The 25,783-nt window shown below is 35.4% G+C and overlaps 2 pseudogenes across 2 annotated transcripts; one reads left to right on the forward strand and one right to left on the reverse strand.

Annotated features, from left to right (window-relative positions):
• Nucleotides 1-267: 267 nt before the first annotated feature.
• LOC147503529 (patatin-like protein 6) lies at nucleotides 268-20,184 on the reverse strand (annotated as a pseudogene). The gene is made up of 16 exons (XR_015192754.1): nucleotides 19,746-20,184; nucleotides 19,603-19,663; nucleotides 19,374-19,467; nucleotides 18,029-18,210; nucleotides 4,880-5,076; nucleotides 4,506-4,609; nucleotides 3,801-3,929; nucleotides 3,576-3,715; nucleotides 3,201-3,371; nucleotides 3,086-3,109; nucleotides 1,616-2,997; nucleotides 1,246-1,388; nucleotides 1,127-1,169; nucleotides 946-994; nucleotides 771-851; nucleotides 268-556 (listed from the first exon to the last, which is right to left on the reverse strand). The product of XR_015192754.1 is annotated as a patatin-like protein 6 (transcript).
• On the forward strand, nucleotides 11,645-17,819 carry LOC147503530 (nicotinamide/nicotinic acid mononucleotide adenylyltransferase-like; annotated as a pseudogene). The gene is made up of 8 exons (XR_015192755.1): nucleotides 11,645-11,678; nucleotides 13,102-13,187; nucleotides 13,825-13,908; nucleotides 16,174-16,258; nucleotides 16,869-16,948; nucleotides 17,162-17,288; nucleotides 17,507-17,565; nucleotides 17,644-17,819. The product of XR_015192755.1 is annotated as a nicotinamide/nicotinic acid mononucleotide adenylyltransferase-like (transcript).
• Nucleotides 20,185-25,783: the final 5,599 nt, after the last annotated feature.

Raw genomic sequence — 25,783 nt, forward strand, 5'->3', positions numbered from 1 at the left:
TTATAACTATTTTGTACACAAATTTAAAATATTTGCAACGGTTTTTTAATTTCACAAACGCTTTTTAAGCGTTGGTAATTTATAAAAATATTACCAACGGTTCTTAACCGTTGCAAAGTTGTTAGTTAATTTAAAAAAAATTAATTTAAAAGTCGTTTGTAACGGTTATGAACCGTTGCTGATGGGTTGCTGATGAAAAAAAAATAATTTCTCATATTTTGTAGCGACTAGCTACACCTACAAAAAGATGCCCCCTCTTGCACCATATACATAAATCATAAATTCTTATTTAAGCTAAATTTATCCTGTACACAATACATTTTCATACTATTTTACAAAGAAACCATAATATATATGGGGAAAAAAACTGATAAAGTACAAAACTAATCCAACCATATACATTCACAACTTTGAGCTATTTTCTAAACCTCACAAACTTATTGTTGGACTCTCACCATAAAAAAAGTTTCATATGATGATCCTAAATAAGAGATAACAGCTTGCGTTGTTGAAAACCCTACGCCCATTTACTTCCACAAATGCTCCAAAAGAGATCCTAGGATTAAGATAAAATAGTCAACCAAGAAAAGATCATGAAGCAGACAATAAGGGGATTAAAACCAATTTAAAAGATAAATACTGATAATCTAAGGTATAGTGGATTGAGCTTAATAGTAAAGAAGGACTAGGGATTCTCACCTCTACATCAAAACCCAAATAGAGATTCAAAACCCAAATAGATGATAGGGCTACAATATTTTGCTTCTTACCAGTGGATACGCCAAGATTAGCGACTAAAAGACTGGATTATAAAGCGCAAAGATCAATCCAATGAGAATTACCCATAAAAACTGGCGCAATGGAAGCAAAATATAATGTTATCGTAACTTCAATAATATTTCAACAATTAAAAGCAAAACTTTGTTTAATCTTATAGTATATTACCTCATATTTGTGTTTAGCTCCAGGCCTCCAGCTTGTAAATCAGTTTCCACTGCACCACAAACACATCAAACACAAACACAGAATACATTTTTTACATATTAAGGTCAGCAAAATTCAACATGTCTAGGCCCACTGCTAGTAATTAGGCACTGAAATACACAGCGGGAAACATGGCCCTTACCATCAGCTGGAGATTCCGGCAAGTATTTTGCAAGGCGATATTTCTATACAGAGAATAAAGAACACTAGGTAAGATTAGCTTAAAAAGACAGAAAATTCCAATAATATAGCGGGTAGTACCTGCAAGTGGCTTTTCACATGATAGATAGTTAGTCCAGGTACACCCATCACCCTGAGAACACCCTTCGGTTTAAGGCAAAATGCTCAAGTACTTTGTACAAAACGGCCTATATCAGCACCATTTAATTCCTTTGTAAAAATTCCTGGAAACAAATCAAATCAATGGTGAAAAGTATGCCAATGAAAATGACAATTGCAAAACCAAGCTGGCACTAGTTTACATTACATCAACGCCTTTTATTTAGGTAACAAGATTAAGCAAACGGAACTAAAAACCAAGCATGTGTGTGAATCAAGTCAATCAACAGTTGATTTCGTATTTGGTTGAATTACAATGCAGGCATTACTGATAACCGAATTTTAGGTGTACCTGGATCCGGACGTAACTACCACTTTGACTCTGCCCAAACGCCATAGCAACAGCATGGTCAACCAAATCAGCAGCCCCATCACCAGAAACTTCGAGCCATAGGTCGGCTTTACTGTTTAGCTTTCCACCCTTTGACCTGCTCATAGTTATAGTTACCCTCTAGAAATTGACCACTCCCTAATGACAAAACCATTAAATCTTCAACCCTTCGCACGAATGGAAACTCTTGCTTGCTATGCAATACGTGCGTAATTGCAGCTGCAACCGGATTACTCATAGTTAATCCACCTTCAACTGCTAAACACTGTTTCTGCCCATCAACAGACTTCATTAAAACTGGTTCAAACACAGCCGGTTCAGCCATGGTAGCTCGGCAAACTTCCCATAGCCTAAAATCAAAACTCTCTGACTCAAAAGCATCAGCTCTAGAAAACACAAATGGGGCGAACTTCGAAGATCGTAACCACGGAATCAGCACGGGCTTCAATGTATCTTTCAAAGTTAGACTCGACTCTTATCTGAAAAACGCTTCTTTCATAATCTTCTCCAACTTGTTAGTAACTGAAACTGTCCAAAAAACGATGTAACAAACTTCCATTAGAAGAAGAAGATGCAGGTTTAAAGAATCTTTTTCCTTGATTAACCAAAACTTCCATGTCTCTTCAGCTTTGAATATAGGCCTATTATCACCTTTCGTACCAAAAAAGCATAGCAGTAAATATCCCTCCAACTCCTGTCCCTGCTGCAAACGTCAAAGTAATCTGCAATTCTTGCTTCTGGGTTTCCAGACTTTTTTTTTCAATGCTTGTTCAAGATAAGCTAATGCTTTTCCTGATAGAATTCCCCGCATGCCACCTCCGTCTATGCTTAATACACAGATCTTACCTCTTTGGTTCTTGATTGATGAAACACAATTATCATTTGTAGATGCTGTAGGAGCTATGGTTTCATGTGCTGGAGATATTTGTTTTGGAATCCAAAGCTTATTTTGATCATCGTACCCAAACAGAAACTTGCTTTCGAGGATAGAGAAGATTTCGTAGCTGAGTTTATCTGTATCGATACTTGGTTCTTGCATTTCTGATCGATTACACTGCAAACCACCTGTCCACCACCATACACTACAAACCACCAGTTCACACACTGCACCACCAGTCCACATAATTTTGTGGCATACGGCAAGGGCAAACTGTATACGAGCCTACCAGGTCTAACCGGCCAATAGATTCTCAAAGTACATACTTCAATTGTGTTTTGAGGGTCAGTCATTACAACTTCAATTGATTGCTGATCAATGGAATGAATATCCTTACCTTATACCATGCCCAGGACCACAGTTAATATTTGAGATAATTATTGGAGCAGAATATGAACTTGATAGCCTAACAACAAAATTCAGTGATTTTATCGGAATTTATTAACAAATATTACTAGATGCGAACATATACCAATCAACATATAAATACTTACTGTTGGCGCCATTTTCGTGCAATTCTGCAAATTAAAGCAAGCTGAGACGATTAGCTTTAAAAATTGCCGAACATACTATTCCAAAACATGTTAATGGGGCAGAACTGTCGGTTACCTTGCTGTGGCTGTTGCGGCATGAATTAGACCACTAATTTGTACCCCATCCATCAATAGTGCCATAACCATCAACTATGAGACCAGTAACACGTCTAAATGCAAGCCATTGGCTTGAATCAATCCCATCCCACTTTTCGATATCTTGAGGAGATAATATAGTTCCAAGTATCTACAAAAAAAGAAGACGTAGTCAATCACCAATCAAGAGAAGTCTTTCTAACTTGAGCCATAAAACTCTACTGTATCGAGTATCGACATGGACATTATTAGGATGATCTTTTGGAATTGCTACTGTTTCGGCCATGTTTATGTTAGCATTTTTACTTTCAGTTCTCAAAAAAGCGAATCGAAAATGTACTGCGATTTTTCGTACCTGAATATTTATCCTTGAAAGTTTGCATGGGCCATTGAACGTAATGGGATTAACCAAAAATCTCCTTTCTCCAGGAATAATCATGTTAGCACTTTCGGCAAATTCTAATTACATGTAACATCCCACGCCTTAAAAAATGCCTGGTAATCAAAGATGGAAGTCATAACTGTTAAATTATATATTAGGAAGAAAGCTAGCATACGGAAGAGAAGTAAAACAATTTACTTGAGAATCATCAATGTAGCCACCCCCAACAGCTCCATAGTCTAAAACATTGATCTCTTTAACAAAACTACAAGAAAGAACAATAACATTTGAGCAGGATAGAGTGACAAGTATCAAGACAAGTATACCCTGTGCAGAACAAAAGAATAGTTTTAGGATTCACCAAAGTAGAGACAAAATGAAAATAAATAAAAAGAAAATGAAAAAAGGAGAGACAAAAAAAGATAGTTAATTGAGGCATATTGAAGAAACCCATTCAGAAAGAGAACTGAGCTACTCACCATAACATATGGTGGAAATGTGGAATGATCCTTGTATGACAAACTTAGAAACTTTTCTTTTATAGGTACCTTAAGGCACTTAATTTCAGCGTAAAATGTTGCACACACTCTAGAAAATGTAGAATCAGTTTATTTTGTTATCATTTCGACCAAATAGTATACTTGACTTCCGATTGAGATTTTAATTTTTAATAAATAGACCCAACAACAATTGTAGGGTACATATTCAACTCGTTGATTTATACATACTTTGAGACCTGTAAGTGTACTTCTCATCATTTCGAAAATCAAGGGAAATATATTACTTATTAGAGAAAGCAAGATGGATAGAAGCTCTTCAAGAGCATGAATTATATTAAAAGCCACCCTTAGAAATATAAGCAAACAATGAAGGATAGAGGTTTCCACGCATTGAAACAGTTACCATAAAGAGTGGGAATTTACTCAATTTAGATCCATCAAGAGTGGGAAAGCAAGAACTGATTGTACGAATCTTTATCAGACAAGAGTTTTCGCAACTCGTCCACACTACAAGGCATTCGACACTACATATCAGTTGAGAAATTACCGATAATATATACAAGATAAAACTTGCTATAACAAAGTCGAACACTATAATCTTTGTTTTAAGAAAAGATATAAAACTAAAACATGTAGGCAATAGATAAATTAAATTACTAGTCAATCTGGCCGTCTAGAACTAGGGGCTTGGTCTTGTGTAATTTCTCAGAATTTGAATAAGACTAAAAAGAGATCTGTATATATGTGGTTAAGAAAAGTCCAATTAACATTCGATACCTTTTGTCCTTTAAGAGATGAATGATGGCTACGACTTCAGAAGGAGAAACAACTTGTCCTTAAGCGATTGTGAGAAATCAGATGGTCTTAGGGCATTAGTAGTAGTAGTACCCGGTGTAGATGGGCGTGAGGAATCTGGTGGAGAATACCAAGAAGAAGAAGATGGCCCAGGAATTTCTTGTTGCTCTTGAGAACCCCTGCAAATAATAATAACAACAATCTTTTAAATTTGAAAATAAATTTAACAAATCATCAAAAAACAGGAAAGAATACCATGATACATAAGAACTGCAAAATATCACTTGATACATAAGAACTTCCATAAAATAGGAAAGCCAATAGCCAACTAAAAATTCTCCACGCCCCTCACGCCATGAATTCTTATATAAAAGAAATTCACAAGCGTGGAGAACACATTAGCAAATGCTTCTTACTGCATGTAAGTATTCTACTACCAAATGAGATGCACCTTCAATGATCCCTCTTACAGCCAAAGACACCTTAAGAGTAAGCCAAGTATTAGAATTTCTTATAAAAACAAATGGAGACAGACGTGTGTTTTAAGAAAGAGATGTGTTTTCTTTTCACAAACAGGAAAATTTTCTTCGCTTTTGGAAAACATTGAGCTTTTTAAAACAAACCGTCGAAATAAAAAGAGATGTCTTTTGAAACAAACTCTCAAAATTGAAAACGGTGAATCAATCAGTTAGAACAACTTTGATTAGTGTGGAACTGAAATTTTTTACTTTTCCTAGTGAGAAAGACAACAGTTGTTAATGGTTCGATTAAACAATAGAGAATGGAAGAATTATTATTTTTAACAGAAAACAAAGAACCGACCATTCTTCTTCTTCTTCTTCTTTCTTTGATTGAGGAGTGCGAAAATTAGGGATCTTGAGATAATGCGGCGGTGAGAGAGAGAGAGAGAGGAGAAAAAAAAAAATTATGTTTTATATTTCGATAATTTTGGTTCGATATTTTTGGTTTCCCTCTGTTCGCGAAATTTTTAAGTTTGTAACACTTCTCCAACGCTTTTAAAGCGTTAGCAATTAATTCGAAATTCACCCAAATAAAGCAACACTTTACAACATTACCAACGCTTATTTAGCGTTAGTAACTTACTAACGCTAAATAAGCGTTGCAAATCAAAAAAGGTGCGTGTTGCAAATATCCTATTATGGTGTAGTGACTGATGGATTGAAATATAGTATTTATTACTAGTATACTGCGTGGCAGTGGGGAGTGAGTGGAGCTGCGGCGGAGAGAGAGAGTTGGGTGATCTTGGGAGAGAGAGATGGGTGAAGGAGAAAGGTATTTGGGCGAAAAAAAAATAAAAGAGAAGATGAGGACACCTCGCATAGCCCCCCTTCTGCCAAAATCATTCGCTCTGCTCACTCGTTTATTTTCTTTTATTAAACAAGTATATAGTTTTTAGTTTTTAGTGAGCCCAATCACAGTCATGTGTATTTAACCATTAACTCAGTCCAATTCTATACAAATGGTTCTACTGCTTAATCTTCTTCTTTTTCATCATGTGCACGTATTGGTGAGGTTGAATATCTTAAATTACATATCAAAGAAAATGCAATAGTTATTTTGAACTTTACATTGCTATGACCTTTTTTTTTTAACTGAATTTGGGTGTTAGCCTTACCCCTCACCTGCGTTAAAATCTCAAATAAACTTAATTATATTTATCCTCCTCCACATATATACTCATTTGGATGAACAAAGTACCACTTGCGTACATTTTCAAGACCAGCCAGAAAATCTGTGTCCCTGTTGGTTTATTTATATACATGAATGAATTCTACAGTGTAGTCATTGTGCTATAGATAGAATAGGAGCCTTCAGGTTCCAAACATACCAAGGAGCTTCTTCCTCTGCTCTCAGTATATAAACTGATCTTTTGGAATCAGATGCAATTATAATTTTTGTACAATGTAACAAATAAGCAATACAAAACCCCGTAGTCCCATTAGGATACCCTGCGTCTCTTGAAGTCAGGGGTGACTTCATTCCACCTGCACCATGTGTAAAGAACACTTGCTATGAACTAATGTTTCTTGGCATTTTATTGTGATTACGTGTTGTACACGTGTGGATGTGATCAAATTTCAAAACATGAAAAATGACATTTAAGAGGAATGCGGGATAGTGTTGTGAGTCAATCCTTAATTAACTCTTCCAAATTTAGAAGATAATGCTATTTTGGTTCTTATATGTATCTTTAAACTCGGGTTTATATTAAATTGTTTTTCCGTAAAACGAGAAAGACCGGTAGTCCTAATGTGGTGTAAAAGGAGAGTGAATGTGAATCGGATGATGAGTTTGAAAAGGAGGAAGTCAAGAAAGATCAACTCGTTCCTCGATGGATCGATGATGAAATTTGAAAGCACTCGAAAGTGACATAAAGGGAAGTGAATCTGGAGAAGATTCGGAAGAAGAAACAAGAAACCATAATTCTGGTTCGAAAGGATCATCAGCGAAGACCACATCCTTGGCGAAAGATAAATCTGTTAAATTCTGTGTTAGTGGTGATGCTAGGAGAGTTGTGATATTGATATATTAAAGACACCAAGAAGAAGACCAAAGAAGACTAGAGATTTATTAGGGTTAAAGAGTTCTTAGGTTGAGAGAGTCTGAGAGAGATTGTTCTCTACCCAGAGTTACATACTTATACTAACCTAAAATATGATAATAGCAACTAGTAGATATGGATGTCCACACTTATAGAAACATGGGACTTTCCATATTGGACATATTATAATACTGACATATTCTAATACTGATATATTTTAACACTCCCCTCAAGTTTAATTACGCAAAACTATGCAAATTACAACTTGGATTACAAAAACAAAAGATAAGAATATTGCTCCTTTCGCGAAGATATCTTGGTTGAAGAACTTCGAACAACCGCTGTTGAGGCGTTATGGAGTTAAACCTGTCGGTGTAAGCAATGACCTAACCTCGAATCTTGAAGGTGTACTTGATCCTGGCTGAAATCATAACACCCGGTGTAGTGGCGTCTTTGGCTACTACTACTCACTTCATTCGTTATTATGGGCGTCATAATATAAATTGAAAACAATAACGGTGACTTGATGTGCGCTTCTTGGCGCTACTATCAATATCACCGTTAATGTCAACAAAATACTATTATGGGTACTCACGAAACATACGTCATGATTGAGGCTTGATCAACACGAAACATAATGCGGATTGAGGCTTGATCGCTACACAAAACATACTTGCGGTTGAGGCTTGATCAACACGAAACTTGTTTGCACTTTAGCTTGATCGCTACGAATCTCAAAGACTCGCAGAGTAGGGATGTCATCTTGAAGATCGAATAGTGGATTGCCTTGTCATGAAGAGTTCGTTGAGGCTTGTTGGAATATGGAGACATGAGTACTCTTCCTCATATGTTTCCATATTCTCCTTCCTTCATATACTTCTTGAATGTCTTCATATCTCCTATTCCCCTCTCGAGTTGGAATATACAAGTCCATTGAAACATCTGAAGGCTTGTTTATTCCGACTTGAACTTGAAACTGAGAAAACTAAATACCAACTTATACAACCAACCAATGCCCACTTCAAAAAACAATACTTCATACTCTAAACCCTACCTTCTTCTTGTGCCTCCATTCTTTCTTCTTCTTCTTCTTCTACAGACTCAATCCCTTTAACCTAACAAGCTAATACTTCAAACAAACAACTTGATCATGTTCTAGAAACTGAGACAGAAGACGACATCAATACCAATTGCGCGGAAGCGAAACAATACTAAGAAACCAATACTGAGAAACTTCGGATCTCTCTCCTAGCATTCTTCAAACAAATTTTAAACACTAGCGAAATCTCAAAAACTTACTTTAACATGACGATGAACAGTACCGTGAATAGTAACTATGAACAAATTAGTTAGTGAACGATGGCGTGAACGAATGCCGGTGAAACGATGAAACCGCCCGAAAAAAAAAAAATTGAAACTTGAATTGAGATATAAGAACTTCTTCTTGTGAGAAATCCTTCTTCTTCTTGAAACTTGACTTGAATACTATACTGAAAATTAAAACAAACTGATTTTGATTTTTTTTTCTTGGTGAGGGTTTCCTCTCCTAGCATACCAATGAACCTCATCTCCGATACCATGTTAAATTGCGTGTTAGTGGTGATGCTTAGGAGAGTTGTGATATTGATATATTAAAGACACCAAGAAGAAGACCAAAGAAAAGACTAGAGATTTATTAGGGTTAAAGAGTTCTTAGGTTGAGAGAGTCCGAGAGAGATTGTTCTCTACCCGTGAGTTACATACTTATACTAACCTAAAATATGATAATAGCAACTAGTAGATATGGATGTCCACACTTATAGAAACATGGGACTTTCCATATTGGACATATTATAATCTTGACATATTCTATCTTGATATATTCTAACAACTCCCCTCGTCCGTAATTACGCAAACTATGCAAATTACAACTTGGATTACAAAAACAAAAGATAAGAATATCGCTCCCCTTTTCGCATAGAAACCGTCTTCATTGAAGAACTTCGAACAACCTGTTGAGGCGTTCGAGTTTGCTTGTCGGTGTAGGCAATGACCTAACCTGAATATTGAAGGTGTACCTCGATCCACAACCGAAATCATAACACCGGTGTAGTGGCGTCTTTGCTTACTACTCACTTCATTCGTTGTTATGGCCGCCATAATATAAATTGAAAACAATAACGGTGACTTGATATGCGCTTCTTGGTCGCTACTATCAATATCAATTTGTTAATGTCAACAAAATACTATTATGGGTACTCACGAAACATAATGCATACTGGTGAGGCTTGATCGCTACCGAAACATACGTGCGGTTGAGGCTTGATCTACACCAAAACATACTTGCATTGAGGCTTGATCACTACGAAACTTGTTTCCGGTTTAGCTTGATCGCTACCAATATCTTGAAAGGCTGCAGAGTGGGGATGTCATCAAGAAAGCCCGAATAGTGGATTGCCTTGTCATGAAGAGTTAAATCGAGGCTTGTTGGAATATGGAGACATGAGTACTCTTCCTCATACGTCTCCATATTATCCTTCCTTCATATACTACTGAATGTCTTCATATCTCCCTATTCCCCCTCTCAAGTTGGAATATACAAGTCTGTTGAAACATACAAAGGCTTGTTTATTCCGACTTGAACTTGAAACTGAGAAAACTAAATACCAACTTATACAACCAACCAATGCCCACTTCAAAAAACAATACTTCATACTCTAAACCCTACCTTCTTCTTGTGCCTCCATTATTTCTTCTTCTTCTTCTTCTACAGACTCAATCCCTTTAACCTAACAAGCTAATACTTCAAACAAACAACTTGATCATGTTCTAGAAACTGAGACAGAAGACGGCATCAATACCAATTCTTGTGAGGCGAAAACAATACTAAGAAACCAATACTGAGAAACTTCGGATCTCTCTCCTAGCATTCTTCAAACAAACTTTAAACACTAGCGAAATCTCAAAAACTTACTTTAACATGACGATGAACAGTACCGTGAATAGTAACTATGAACAGTGTTAGTGAACAAGAATAACCAAGAAAGATCTTGGGTGAACGATGCAAAACCGCCAGAGGAAAAAAAAAAATTGAAACTTGAATTGAGATATAAGAACTTCTTCTTGTGAGAAATCCTTTCTTCTTCTTGAAACTTGACTTGAATACTATACTGAAAATTAAAATAAACTGATTTTGATTTTTTTTTTCTTGATGAAGGTTTCCTCTCCTAGCATACCACTGAACCTCGCTCCGATACCATGTTAAATTCTGTGTTAGTAGTGATGCTAGGAGAGTTGTGATATTGATATATTAAAGACACCAAGAAGAAGACCAAAGAAGACTAGAGATTTATTAGGGTTAAAGAGTTCTTAGGTTGAGAGAGTCTGAGAGAGATTGTTCTCTACCCAGAGTTACATACTTATACTAACCTAAAATATGATAATAGCAACTAGTAGATATGGATGTCCACACTTATAGAAACATGGGACTTTCCATATTTGACATATTATAATACTGACATATTATAACAAAATCCAAGAAAGTAACAACTGAAAAGAAAGAAACTCCAGTCAAGTTACCTAAAAAGTCCCAGTGACGAACAACTCTAAGGCCAATGATAGCATTGGTGAAAGTCCAGTTGTCTTCTCCAGGAGGAAGAAAAGTCAAGAAACAACTAACAAGAAATCCTTCGCTCCATCGAAGTGTTCTTCTAAGGAAAATGACAGTATGGAGAAATCTGGTAAAATAATTTTGAATCTTGATTTTGTGGTTCTTTGTTAAGTGAGTTAGGATAAACTTTAAAGGTTGGTCAAAATGGAATAGAAGCTTGGTTCAGGCTTCTTAATATGTCAATCCGCATAATGAGTTTTCTTTGTCTCAAATTTTGAGAAAAAATAAATTAGAATAGTAATAATAGAATGTGTAGTTTAGTTTGACTTGATTATTTACTTTTGGTAGTCCATGTAGGTGAGTAGAGCAAAATCTTTCGACTAAAACCTGATTGTCTATAATTCTTGAAGGTAAAAAGAGTGCAAAAGGAAAGGATAAAGTTAAAGAGGCATGTGCTCCAACTGACGAGGAACTCAGGAAGGTGATCTATAAGATTCTGAGTAGATCTGATTTGAAGACAGTACGCTTAATTTTTTTTATTCACCCATATATGATAAACTGCTCGCCTGATATCATTTTGTGGTTATCGTGACTGTACTGTCCTACATATATGCACTTGCGATTGTTTGGTAAGTTCACTTATATATATTGTGTTTATTATTTTGCATATGCTAAAAAAATCTTGTTCTGACATTCATTCTGTTGGGATCCGTACAGTTCTTCCTTAATGTATAAGTTTTCAAGTTGTATTCAAAATTGGAAACTGCCAATTTTCATCTCTTAACAAGAAAAAAGTCCAATAATGTAGTTATGTACTTGTCCTCCTTTTTTCTGGTGTAGTGGTATGTATACATTTTATTTATGTTAGCTGAAGCAATTCAAATGGCCAAACATAAAACTTGCTTGTGGTATGTTAGATCAAGTAAATTTTCATTTATGTATGAACAAATTGCCTGCAGAAATGCCCACTTGCAAAAGTGTTAAAATTGTGTGTGTGTGTTTTCTTTTCCACGTTTTTGTGGATATATTTTCTAAGCCATAGGTTTACTCGTCTACCTCACTACACTTCTTCTGGATGTCATTGGTTTTTCAAATTGTGGCATAAGTTATCCATTCCATTTAGAGATGACACATGGCCTAAACAAATTATCAAATTTGCCTTGGGACACCAGTCTTTAATTCTCACTGTTGTCGTATCAAACTCCGCTCTTCCATATTTGTCTATTGCAAACTTGTCACCGAAGCAAGAGCACAGAGATGCATGCAGATAACTTTAGGGTTATACTTCGGGTTAAAACCACAGTTCTCTTATTAAAAATATAGATTCATTGAACAAACTTAGTTTCTCCAAATTTTGTTAAAATAGAAATTCTCAAAATTAAATATTTAAGCCTTATTTGTCAGATGGAAGGATTTCTGTCAAAGTAAGTAGACTCAGTCAGTTTACCAAAAACAAAAAGTAGACTCAGTCACTTGAGAAAGGAAACAACTTTATTTCTTTGATAATTGAGTATACAATTGGTCAGCTCGCATAGAGGTTCCATGGTTTTATTGGCATTAATGTGGCTGGTTGTGAAGTCCAGCATGTTGGCTAGCCCACGTCCACTCTCACTGCTGCTTGGCGTGTTCTAAAGGACGTATGCGGCACGACATGCAGAAAGCACCAAGAGATGACCTTCCAACTTTTATATAATCCATAAATTTGTGTTTCATATTGGTTTTAGAATGCATAAAGAAGCAAATGTTGAAACATGTCGATTGAGTTTTCACCGAATCAATTACTTAGTGACCTTTTGCTGCAAAAAACTTGTTCACTCATTGTTGCTAATCCTGAAAAAGTATGCATCAACCAATTTTCTTTATGCAAGAATTGTCGTGGCTAACATATGTGAACCATTACAACTTGTTTGAGTGCACGTTAACCCATATTTCTTAGATAATAATACTTTTATAGTTTATGTGGATATATGACCTGTCAGAGCAAAATATGATATTTTTTGTTTACTTTTCTGAAACTTCTAGTATGCATTTAATTAATTCACTCATGTACAGAATTGGCAAGAGATGCACTGAGTTTGGACGGTTGTTATGTTCTTGGAGGCTATATGTCACCTGTAAATGACGCATACATGAAAAGAGTACGTAGCCATCTGTTGCCTGTTATCAAAGCAATGGATTAAAATTTCATTATGATAACATAGAAATCTTCGTCTGTTTGTTTTTTTCTTTTGAGAAGTGTTATTTAGGTTTTATGCATTTCGAAGGCACCAAGTGCAGTAGTGGTTGCACATTGTGCCTCTTATCTCTAGTACCTTTGTCAAAAGGATGTGGAAAAGGAATTAGGTGTTTTGGTCTTTTGAATAAGCGTTGCTCACTGATAGGATCTCTTTCTAAGCAATGATTGTGATTAAAGGAAAAAATAATGAGGACGAATATTGATGGATTTGGGGTACAAATTTTTATGAAGTTTGATGAATTTATAGGAATCTTATTTGAGTAAATATGTCACAAATGCCTTTTGGCATTGAAATGAGGAATGATCTCGTTTAAAAACAGGCTTACCAATCAAAAAAAAAAAAAAAAAAAAAAAGAATGAGGGCTCTTGAGGTCATAACCTACATTTTTTTTTTATTAAACGTAATCGTTTATTTTATCGTACATTTTTCTTATCTCAGGTTTTACAAATTTTTTATTTACTGTACATTTTATTTATTTAATTTTTTAGTTCTAATGTGTGCAATATGGAAGCTACTATTAATTTCGCATACTTTATAGGGCCTGGTATCTGCTGAACATCGACTTCAATTGTGTGAACTAGCATGTAGAAGCTCGTCTTTTGTAATGTTGGATTCATGGGAGGTAGGTAATATGCAAAGTATACTTTGATTTCCCTTTTCTATTACAGTTATAGTCTTTTCTAGGTTCATGAATAACCATCTTTTTTTTCATAGTTGTCTTGAAATTATATTAGCAGTATGTATCTGTTTGTCAAGTTGTGAACCTTCACAATGTCCTATTTTCATGTTCTTTTTCTTTGAACAAATCTTGGAGTTAGACAGACCCCTACATTAATATCTTGGATAAAACTTGCCACCCTATCATCTGCAGTATTTCAAATCCAGAGGAGTGAAATAACAGTTACTATCTAGTTCATTGCCAATACTAGCCAAGTGATATGTTGCCCTATTGGTTTCCATATAGTGATGGATACAGGCATTAACGGAGCCACATTAGAGTGACCTGGGGCACGTGCTCCAGGTGAAATTTTGAACACTAACTAATACTATTGCCTTGCTACTGATAATTTAACATTAATAATTCGATTGCATTGCCACTGCCTTGTTTCTTTTCATGTAGTGGACTGTTACGAGCCGTTGTCTTTTTAACTTGTAAAACACATGTCAGGGTTAGCTCATATTAGGTTATAAACTTCTACAAAAACATGTTAAATCCAACTACATGATTCCTTTTAAATCATTTTGTTCACTATAGTATTCAACTTGATAAATTTACAGTTTAATGCTCGATTGATCACATGGGGTCTGATTTTAGTGCGCAAATTAAATCCTGCATGATGACTCCGCGTCCCGCTCGACTCTTTTTAAATCATTTTGTTCTTTTGTAGTATTCAACTTGATAAATTTACAGTTTAACGCTCAATGGTTCACATGATTTTAGTGCGCAAGTTAAATCCTGCATGACGACTCCGCATTTCCACTTGACTCGTCCGAAATTCTCATTTGAGTGGTCACCCGTGAAAGCAAGTAGTAAGAACTACTCCACTTCAAAAAAGCAGTTACTCCGCGGAGCTACTCCGACTCTCGAAGTACCCTATGTGTAAAAGTTTCCTGGCTCCACCCATGGATACAGGCTTACAGTTTAAGGCATGTAACGAATGTGAAAGTTCATGCATAGCTGCTACTACTTAGCACAATAGCAAGGTAGATTTTCCATCTTTCTGACTATGTTCATTGCCCTCATACAGTCAGTTTCAACTATGATTCTCTTCTGGTTTTGTTTGTCGCATCCTCTGCGTCCCAACAATACAGCATATAGTTCTTGGTAAATGTCTGGTTTGATATCCTTTAAAGTTGTGTGTGGGTCAGGAGAGTATTGCCCTCTTCATATCTTAAAATTCACCAGCATCACATCTGCATCTGTAATTGCATCATAACTTTTACTTCCCCAATGTTACACTTGAATGTTTGATCCATGCTTGAACTCCACCATAATACCAAGTCTATTAAGAATGATCTTGCTTGACATGATCCCTGATACTACTTAGTAGTCCTGGTAGCTAGGTTTTCATTTCTTTCATTATGTTGTCACAACATGCCAAGGTTGGCTCGAGCTCCTGAACCTTCTGGATTTGCGGTCTTTCCAAATAAAACATAGTAATACAGATGAAAGCATTGCATATTTCAGGCTTTTCAGAAAATATATCATTCCTTATACAAATTTGCATCAGCTTCAACAAATCCATGTTAACATTGTTGTCACATACCCGAATTCCTAGGACCTGTTTGATGCTAGACCAAACTGCATTGCTGTAGAGACAACTGAGAAATAGGTTTTTCTAGTGCTCCATTTATTGATTGCATAGACAACTTGAGGTCTGAATAAGCATGTATTGGGTGGATATGTTGCCTGCACAGTGTTCCCGTGACGTAAACAAGTGTCCTGGCATAAGTTACTTACCCCGTACAGTGGTATACCAGCTGACTTAATTCTTGGAATCCTTAAAGTATAGTAACAGATTTTGAGCTTCTTCAAATAAAGTGTTAGGTACCATATCCGTGTCCTGGATGTCATAAGTTCTTTGTTGTATCCCATATCAGTGTCGCCGTGTCTTCTATGTTAATGACTTTGTAGAACTAGATTTGCTTCCAAAACCAATTGAATTCTTCTATGGGTAGAAAAAAAAAATAGATTCTTCAACTGGAGGAATACATTAATCTTTGTATTCAATGGAGAATGACACGTGTTTTTTGTGTACCAATGTCATGTTATTTTTCTAGAAGATAGGGTATATTTCTTACTGTGATTTTAATCTGAAGTGATAATAATTTCACATTACATTGAAAATTAATTAATTATGAAGAAAGCTTTATAATTTATTTGTAGGCTAAACAAAGTAATTACCAGCACACCTTAACTGTTTTGGCTAGAATTTCAAGTTCCGTTTGTGAGAGCAAATCAATTCCTAGAGGTAACTTATACCAATTTTGTGCATTGAGGTCCATAATCTTTCTTTCAATGTATACTCTTACATTGCATGTACTTTTAATCTTAAGTAAGAAAAAGAAATGCAAAATGCAAATTTTCGGTCTTCATAATTCCTTGTGCATGCTAAGAAATAGTGGTGGCGATGGTTAGGTTCTAGACAATTGGACTTGACATTCATGATTTTCTCACTAAACGGACCCTGTAACCGGATTGATTTTCTACTTGGCACAAATTAGTTTGTTGACATCCATAATCCAAATCCAACGATTCTAAGTTAGATATTATAGGTGAAGGAGAGTTTGTGGTAATGAATACTTGAGACACTGTTGTATCTTTTCATTGACTAGCGTGGTTTTCTTAGAACAAGTTTGGTAGATCTTGTGCAATTTATATTTATGACATTGTTGTCTTATTAGTTGTTTTTTCTAGGAACAAGTATTGTACCTCTAATATTGACAACACCTAATTGTAAATACGATTAAATTTGAAGTGTCATTTATCGTGGGATATGTTTGGTACATAATGGGAATAGTCTGTTGCTTTCACTGTGTGCCTGGTGAAATTTTAAGACTACAATTTGTTTTGTGATATAGAGTCCCTCAGGGTAATGCTGGTCTGTGGTTCTGATCTGCTTGAATCGTTCAGTATTCCTGGAGTATGGATCCGTGAACAGGTACTTGAACATTTATGAAGGAAATAGTGGAACTGGTCTCAAATAAGTAGATCTTTCTTAGATTTTTTTTTTCTTTAGAATTGTTGTTGCGCGCCTGCTTGATTAAAAATTTCTTATTTATTGAGGGCTAATGCTAATTTTTACTTTACATATTGAACAAATTGTTATTTTTTTTATGTATGCTAAAAACTTGATTAAGTTCTTATTCTTTAGGTCAGGGCTATTTGTAGAGATTATGGTGTTGTCTGCATCAGAAGAGAAGGAAAAGACATTGAAAGGGTAATTTCTTTTTTTTGATGCAAGGGTAATTTCTACTGATGACATTTTGAATGAATATAAGGTAAGAGGAATATTTGGTTATACTGCGCATTGCTGTTTCGTTCTAGCGTAATGTATGATGAGTCGTCAATAAATCACAATTATTTAATTAATCAAAATAATATCATCCATCTATGTACTTATTAATACACTTCGAGTCCATGGGTGAATATTACCTGTGTGAAGTCTATTGAGGAATGCAGTTTAAAAATTTGTTACTATGATTTTTTTCCCCTCCAGAATAACATCAAAGTTGTCGACGAACTGGTGCCAAATCAGATAAGTTCAACAAGAGTAAGGTAAATAATATTTACTTTATTCACTGAAAACCAGCCAATAAACTGTGTAAGGAGTCTTATATTTGTCTCTCATTGCAGGGAATGCATTTCGAGAAGGCTGTCAATTAAATATCTAACCCCAGATGAAGTAATTGAGTATGTCAAACAACAATCTTTGTATTTGGATTCAGCGAACAAATGAGTTATGTGGGCTATCAATCATGGTTCAGACCTTTATGATTAACCCATGAATTGAATTTACAGACTTTTCTTACTAGGACGGTGTTATTAATGTGGGCGTAGGCATTTCACGTGAACCAAACAAGTTACTAAGTGTGCTGGTAGTGTGATTTTGTACAGTCTCTTTCATGTAAAATGCGGATCTAAATCTACTGCATGCAAAATGTTTTTATATTAATTATTTTATTTGGCATTGATCTAGACATGGTGTAGGGGAAGTACAGGCCTATAGTTTGGCATTTACCTTAAGAGCAGATTCACATTGATTACTTCTTATAGTTTCACGCCTTCACTGAAAGTTTCCAAAACCAATCTCTGCCAAAGCCTAGCCGATTTCACTGAAATAGATTTCCTCTCAATGCTTCTCAATGCCTTTAAGGGCAACTTTAGTTCTTTAACTCAACTCAATTCACCTTCTCCGAAAAGCTTCACCAATAGCAATAACATTCAATTAGAAACAACACAAATTGCAATTTATTTTTTAAACAAATCCATCTGCTAAAATAAGACTAAAGTATGATATACAAAACACAAATAGGAGTGGATAGAAAAACCCACAGCAAAATTAAAACTAAATGTGTGATCTCATTCTCTTTGACAATGTTAAACCATCGGTTAGAAAGCAGATCGGATCACCTTTGAATGGGAGAGTGGGGAGAGAGCATTCGTTCATTCGGTTTAAGAGAGTGAGAGAAAGGAATATTCGAGTCCGAACGATCAAGAAGATTTGGAGAATTGGTTGATGAGTTAAAGTGGAACTTTTGAGTATATATCCAATAAAAGTAGAAGAGTTTAATTTGATTGGATTAAAAAGTGATTTTTCTTGAGTTCAAGAAGCGGCAGAAGATAGGGGTTGAATAGTTCTTGTAGCTAATGAGAAGGAAGAAGGAATTGTTATGAATGTTATTTTCCTTTATGTGTGAACAGTAGCTGTCGAAGATAGAGTGAAAGGTGGGAGATGAAGAAGTAGAACTTGCACACACAGAGAGAGAATACTCGAACCGTAGAGATATATCTTTAGATAGTACAAATAATATGTTAATCAAACTATGGAACAATTCATTACATATTATACATGATAAACAACACTAAGCTAGACATAATATAAGACGAAGAAACGAAAATCAGAGCCAGTACCACTATAAACTATGTCTGTGGGAAGATCATTTGCAACTAAAATGACCCCTTAATTCATTTTTCCGGGTGCCATGTGTTATATGTATAACCAGATGTACAAAACCATGGTGCGCCCTATGAGATACCTTCCTTAAATAAACTTAATCTAGAAGTAGCATAAAGTACGGAGGTGGGATGTGAATCAACGTTAGAATCTTAACAAAGACCTAGGTCTTAGTCTACCAGAATACTGACTTACAACTATAAAATGAATATCCGAAAATAGCTGTGGCAAATTTTAACCATAACACATAAAGAAAATTCAGTAGTGACCAAACCACTCCAATAAGTAGTTTAATGATGATAACTGGTACATAGTGAAATATATACAAATGATGGACTAAGGAATTACAAAACTAAATGTAAGAGCAGGTTGTAATGACTAATAGACTATTCCTAAAATTAAAACTTACTTCTAACAATGAGCAACCACCCAGTAATTGCTATAGATCTGAAACTTCCATTGCACGACCTCTTCTCTCAGCCACTGAACCCAAATAGAGAGACCTGAATAAGGGAAATTGTCAACAATCTTATTGGAAAGTGAAAGTTGTCAGTTGTCTTAAATATCCACACACAGATAACAATAAGGTTTTGAGATTTTTAAATCAAGAAACATGGATAATGATCGACATGACGAACCTCGATGGAATCTTCTGAGATTTGAGCCAACATTTAGTTGACGTTTGGAGAATGATTTGACCTGCCAAGAAGAGAGATTAGCCAAAAATAGATCTTCCATTTAAAATATAACAAATTCATTTCAGGAAATGTGTGTTATATACCTTTCTTCTTCTACTTGAACAGAGTTTTGATTATGCAAGCAAAATCTCTTATTGCTAAATCTCCTGACAGAGAAGTCTCAATAATCCTTCGTTAATTTCCCTGGATATCCTCTATCTATCTCTCTGCGCATTGGCTGTGAAGTGTGAAGTTGTAAATCATATTCTCTCATGAAAATTGAAGGAAACAAAACAATCGCACATAGAGGAAGTGAGAGAGTATCAAAGCCCCACGAAACATCAATATCTCATCATCAGGATAGTTTATGCTACTTTCAACATGAGATTAACAAATATTTCTATTGCTATTTATCTTACACAATCTTATGAATTCCTTTATGTGTAAAAACAGTAGTGGTGAGTGGTCCAAGATAGAAGAGAGAGCCAAAGCCGGAGACGAAGAAGGAGAGAGAGGAATATTCCGGAAATGTCGAGATAATATATTTAGATACTAAAAAGACAAAAATACCCCCCCCCCTCACACAATAACCGAGCAAAAAAACAAAAATACTCCTGTGACCTACGTGTGAAAATTATTGTTCATCAACCCTATATATATATATATATATATATATATATATATATATATATATATATAAGCTAGATCGAGTTTAAGATAATTCTATTTACAAATTACGGATTAATATCCTAAACCACAAAGTGAAGAGAGGCCATATCTCATTTGATCTCTTAGTTTCCAAGACATACGCATGTCCATAATCACCATTTAACGATTTTTCGATTTATTTTCAATAAAAATATATTCTGATTCAAAAATTTATGTGAGACATTTTGTAAAGCCTTTTCAACACACAAAATATTTAATAGATCCCGTGTCCAAAATCTAATAAAGAACTAAAATGAAAATTGTTAAAAGAACTAAAGAGAAACAATTTTCTAAAAATGGGGAAGATATACAATTCCTATACATAAATTTTAGCTTTTAAATTAAGAAGACTATTCTAAAAATATTGAAGAAGGAGGTGGTTCAATTTTAATAGAGATCAGGGAGCCAATTGTAATTAATAAATATGAGAGATGTAATTTAAATAAACGTAGGGAGGTGGTTCTAAAATCTTAAAATAGAGAGATTAGAAATACACTGTTCGGTTGAGAAGTGTGGCTCCTACAAACCCGGCTATCATATAGTGTAGATATTTTAGTGATTTTAGGGTACTCCTGCTGTCACTGGTGCGCTGGAAACTCCTCACTAGATTCAAGACTTTGTGGGGCAATACACCCACTCTCTCTCCTAATTAGAGGACCTAGATTCTAGAGCACAGGTACAGCCTGTGCACTCTAGATTTTGGTTTTTTCTAATATAGTAAGATACTAGGTGAATTGTATTGTTAATCTTGACTGTGACATTAGGTTTGAAAATTTATGATATGGTATGGGTTTAGCGAAAAAAAAAAAATATCAGGTGAAAACTAAACAAACAAGTTATAGTGTTTGGGCCCCACCTTTGGTGTGTGTTCCCAGACTTGGACTCCGGCCCAACATCTGTCCGGACTTCGTCCGACCCAATACCTTTCCAGATCTAGCCCAACATTCCGAATTCAACCCAACACCTTTCCGGATCCGGCCCAACATGCATGATTTCGGATCCAACTCAACATGATTCCGAACTTGGTCTATATCCATCCAAATGTTTATAGGTGCATCTGACACAAATTTAATTAAACATACACGTTCTGGCCAATAGATGACAGATAAGTAGGAAAGAATATCTCAGTCAAGAGATAAAGATGAACTAAATCTTTAGAGGTTTGGGGGTTAGAGTGGAATCCGGACATGTCCAATAAGAGAGCATGCTCTCACTTTCAGAACTACACAAGCAATAATGCTGAGACTTGATCCCTGTTTTCGGACTTGGGTATGTAGGCAGCCATCAGAGGTCAATCTCACATTCTCCATCAATCTATCCACTGCTCACAATCATAATCGTGTTTGAGAATTTCTAGTCCAAATATTTGGCGTCGTCTGTGGGGTTTTTTCGAATATACCACATCCTATTCAGAAAAGCCACAACTTTTTCAAGAAGAATGGTAATCTCCCATGAAGATTAATAATAAGAAGAAACGAGATCATTATGAGATCAGTCTCGCACTACATCAGCCTAAAAGTTCAAAATTAACAAGTCGGTCATTTGTATGCATCATCAATATATTCCGGACTCTAGACTCATTTGTATGCATCATCAATATATTCCAAACTCCAAACTCATTCTTTTTAATAAACAGACACTTATGTATATTTCAAGTTCCAGTACACTTATCCGAACACATCCAGAACTAGTTTTCATCTGTGATATATTTCAAAGCGAAATTCAGTTCTCAGTATCAACGCGAGATCTACAGAGATTTTCGTCTACATTAAGCAGGAACTTCAATTATTCTTGATCATAATCATCTGAAAGTTGTTCAGTAAATCACAGAGATTTTCTTTCAGAAGACCACAAATAATTGTTACTGCAAACAACTCCTATTGAATCAATTCATGGGCTACTAGCTATTATTTTCTCATCAACATTTGAGAGCTAAGTATTTATATATCCTTTTTTAACTTGAATACATTAGGGTTATTAGTATGAATCTTAAATTATCTTGTGTCTAGGTATCTCTGAGTGTCAAGTTTGTCATCTGCGCGATCAATGATCAAGAGGTAATTATAAGTTAATATAAGTAAGATATATATATATATATATATATAAGCATTCAACACCATCTTGATATAATCCCCCTGAGATGAAGACATACCTTAGTCAAAAGAAGATGGTAACTAGTTTAATTTGAAGGCTCCTCCTTGCAAAAGAAGTCTTAGCAACCACAATCCTTGCTTCACTTTTCCAAGTAAAATAAGCCTAAGCAACCAAAACTCTTGTTGCACTTCTTGATTATATCCAATAAGAAAATCTAACCCTAGCCAACATGAAAACAAAGGGTAAAAACATACAAGAAATTGCACTTCAACTCATAAAACAAGTCCATAAGTTGTAAGCAAAACTAACATCACTTCAACTCGTGAAATCGCACTTCAACTAAATGAAATGAAACTTTAAACCTTTCAAACCCCAATCATTAGATTCACTAAGTCTTAGTCTCATTAACGTAACTACATGAGCATATCAATGTCGGATATATTAAACAACCACTACTACATGAGCATATCAATGTCAAATATATTAAATAACCACTAGGGAGCAAATGCTTAATCAAACAACCCTTGCCATGTTCTAACTTGTTTAATTTGTCCACAAGGTAATTGGAGAGACTAAGATGAGAAACCCAATTGAATGTTACTGGAAATCCAATATGATTTTGTCTTATATATGCAAATTAGTTTTACATGAACACTTCCACTGGTTACATACCCCATTGAATAATACATATCTTCAACAAAAAAATAAATAACAGTAACAAATTGAATAACACCCTCATCAAAGCTAGTCTGCCTTAACCCTAAAACTTATACAAAAAAAAAGAGGTCATGGAAGATTATTCTCAAATGAATAATCACGAACACACCTTCAAGATGGAGTTTCTTATACCCTACAGCTCTTGGTGTTCCACCAGTGACAGAAAACTAAAGAATCACCTGCTGAAAAAAAAATAGTGGTTACCTAGGTAGCCTTAAGCAAGATCTTTCAAAGAAAGAGAAAAGAGGCAAATTGCCAAAGGAAGCCAGGCAAAAGATACTCAATTGGTGGGAACTACACTATAAATGGCCATATCCATCGGAGACATAGAAGGTTGCTTCAGCAGAATCAACTGGTTTGGATAAAAAACAGATAAAAAACTGGTTCATAAACACAAAGGAAACAACATTGGAAACCGTCAGAGGATAAGCACTTCGTAGTGATGGATGGGTTTCATGCCCAAAATGCAGCTCTATATATGGATGCTCACTTTAAGGCAGATGGTAATTACATGTTGGGAACATGATGCCACACACAGTGGGACGTGGAAGACCTGATGTATCTTTTGGATGTGCGTTGGAAAATGGATTGTTGTTTGAAGCAGGTCAAAACATGAAATTTGTGTCAACGCCCTTTACAATTCTTAGTGAAATGTTGATCCTTTATATCGTACCATACCTAGTTTTTTAGATTTATGGTAATTACTTCATGTTGCTAATTAGTTTATGTTTCAAGTACTGAAGACATGATATATCTCCTTCATATCAAGTTTGTCTAAGAGAGGCAGGACATGTAAAGCCTATTTTATGTTAATGATGAGTTTCTTATTGTCTTCAAAGAAATGGTTATATAATTGGTTACCTGGCATTCCTTGTAAAACTTATGCCAAGTTTAAAACATATCAGCAAGCAATAAAACTAAGGTATCATCATATCATTCAAATGAACACCATTATAATTAAAAATCAATCATACATCACAAGAAAATCAATTTTGAATATCAAAAAAACATTGATAGGGTTATATACTAAACGCATTACTTTTGTATTAACTCTAATTCTTTATATTTTGAATGAGAATCATATGAGCAAATGCTATGCATATTATATATGTTATTAGTTATATGCATGTGTCTAATACTTTATGTTGTAGATGATATGGTGTGAACACACAGAAGATCATATCATCAGTACCTTATAAAGTATAAGTAATCGTTCACAACCTAGATGGATTTGGACAAACCATTGGTATGGTTGTAGTATAATCTGGTATTAGTCTATCTTGACTATAGGATTACACTAGTACACTTTGTGTGTATTAAACAGGACCAAGTGAGGTTGTTTCTCTTTATACTGACTATATAAGAGAACAAACTCCTCTGTTATTATGGATGCTTGTCCTCCTAATCCAGATATAATAACGGGCACTTACATGCATTGTACATTGATTTAAATCATCAATGAGTGAGATTCATTTGTGAATCAACAAACTCGATGGATTGGGTAATGACATTGTAAAGGTGTGCTGTTGATTATAGAAGGAATTCATGTCCCGCAAGAAGTCGGGTTGATGATGTCCTCTTGAGGAGCTCAAAAAGATTGTCATGTAAACCCTGCAGGTGGATTTATTCCGACATGACAATGAGGTTGAGTGGTACTACTCAAGGACATAAGAAGTTGATTAATGTAGTTGTCAGTAACTTGACTTAATCAACGGACATTCGATATCTTAAACACGGGGAGATCAACGAGCATATAATATGGAGCCCATAAACGCTGACACGTAATTTGGGATTAGGGTGGTAGTGCAACAATGGCCTTTAGTGGAATAAGCCATTTGTTGATGGACTTGGGCCGTGTGTTCTGGGCGAACATGGGAAGCCTAAGCCCGTCAGGAGGCCCAACCCTAATTTCTCCTCATGGTCCCTGTTGTAGCCTATAAATATAATACTCTCTCTCTGGCTGAAATTCACTATTCACTGGATTAGAAAAAGAGGCAAGGAAAGATAGATCCAAAATTGGATCTAGCTTTGTGAGAAAGAAGGGGGTTGGTAGATCGTTGTCCACATAACGTCCAATTTATTCTAAAGAAATACAACAGAAGATCAAGGGGTTGATTGTTGATTCGGATTCATAAAGCTTGGATTCTCAGAGTTATCAAAACCGGATCTAAAAAGTATGTTTTCTATCCAAAACCGTGAACCCCATTAATTCCGCTGCGCGTGGGTTCTCGCAATTTGTAGAAATATTCGTTTTGAAAATAACGGTTCCTATAAACATACCTACTAATAAATTTTCAGCAACACAGGTTGGTTAACTGGTAAATCCCAGTCTGCTGATTGATCTCGAATCTACCACCTAACAATTAGAAACTAATAATTGAAGTTAAGAAACTAGAAAAACATATGCCAATTAGAAACGGCAAGAAAATGATCCCAATAGATGACCTTGTAGCTGCCACAAGGTGCCTGAAAGAAAGTTCATTCTTGGGAGGAATGCAGCCTAAAAGCTGGCACAAAACAGTTCACAGGAGAATCAATTCTCAATCACAAAGATAACTATACCTCAGTCCACTAAATCACTGTATTTCACCACCAAGATGAATGAGAAATCCCTACGTTGTCA

Source organism: Coptis chinensis, chromosome 4 (assembly GCF_015680905.1).
Source record: "Coptis chinensis isolate HL-2020 chromosome 4, ASM1568090v1, whole genome shotgun sequence".
In the NCBI taxonomy this organism is placed as follows: Eukaryota; Viridiplantae; Streptophyta; class Magnoliopsida; order Ranunculales; family Ranunculaceae; genus Coptis; species Coptis chinensis.